Genomic DNA, 786 nt, shown 5'->3' on the forward strand with positions numbered 1-786 from the left:
CATAGTACTACAGTAAATGAAACAACAAATTCACACGACTATGGCTCTTTTGGGTAATGTTGATCTCTAATTTGGATCCCGAACCACTGCCATCTGATGATCACTGCCGTGGACAGTTTAAGTTCAAGGAGTCTCTAAAATAGCCTCTGGAAGTGCTCTCTGTTCCATGCATAGGGGAAATGAAAGTCCTGGGAACGTGGAGAAGGGAGGACCTATATTAATGGAATAGGCAGCCCTTTAAACACAGGGGAACCAAACTGTTTGCATAAAAATAAAAAAAGAATAGATTTGGGGAGTATAGGAGTGGTGAGCATAGGAATTTATAAACATGAGTAAACCCGTGGAACATCTAAAACTATGAAAAATATTATACCACCATCGTATAAATGCATGCTATGTTTCCACCTTGAATGCTGCACCATTGAGGATAACGAAGTAAAACTTTCCTTCTTTTATAGTTTCAACCTATGTTCCTAACACAGGACAAGTTTATTACTATGTATGGGTGTGTGGGAAGAGATTGCAATTGACATTTTTGAGCAAAAACCACTTGTTGCCTCCAAAGCCTGGGGTCCTCTGGCCGCCATGAGTGAATTTTTTCTGGCGAACCCCTGGTAACAGGGGTTCATGAACCCCAGTTTGGGAACCACTGATTTAGTGGAATAACCTCACCCTTCCTTAGAGATCACTGATTTTTAACTCTGAAATGCTTGATTCTTTTGACATCAATTTCATTGTAAGCCAGCTTGATAAATGAGTGTTTGTAGAGAAAGAAAGATCAAAGAA

Source organism: Lepidochelys kempii, chromosome 1 (genome assembly GCF_965140265.1).
Source record: "Lepidochelys kempii isolate rLepKem1 chromosome 1, rLepKem1.hap2, whole genome shotgun sequence".
NCBI lineage: Eukaryota > Metazoa > Chordata > Testudines > Cheloniidae > Lepidochelys > Lepidochelys kempii.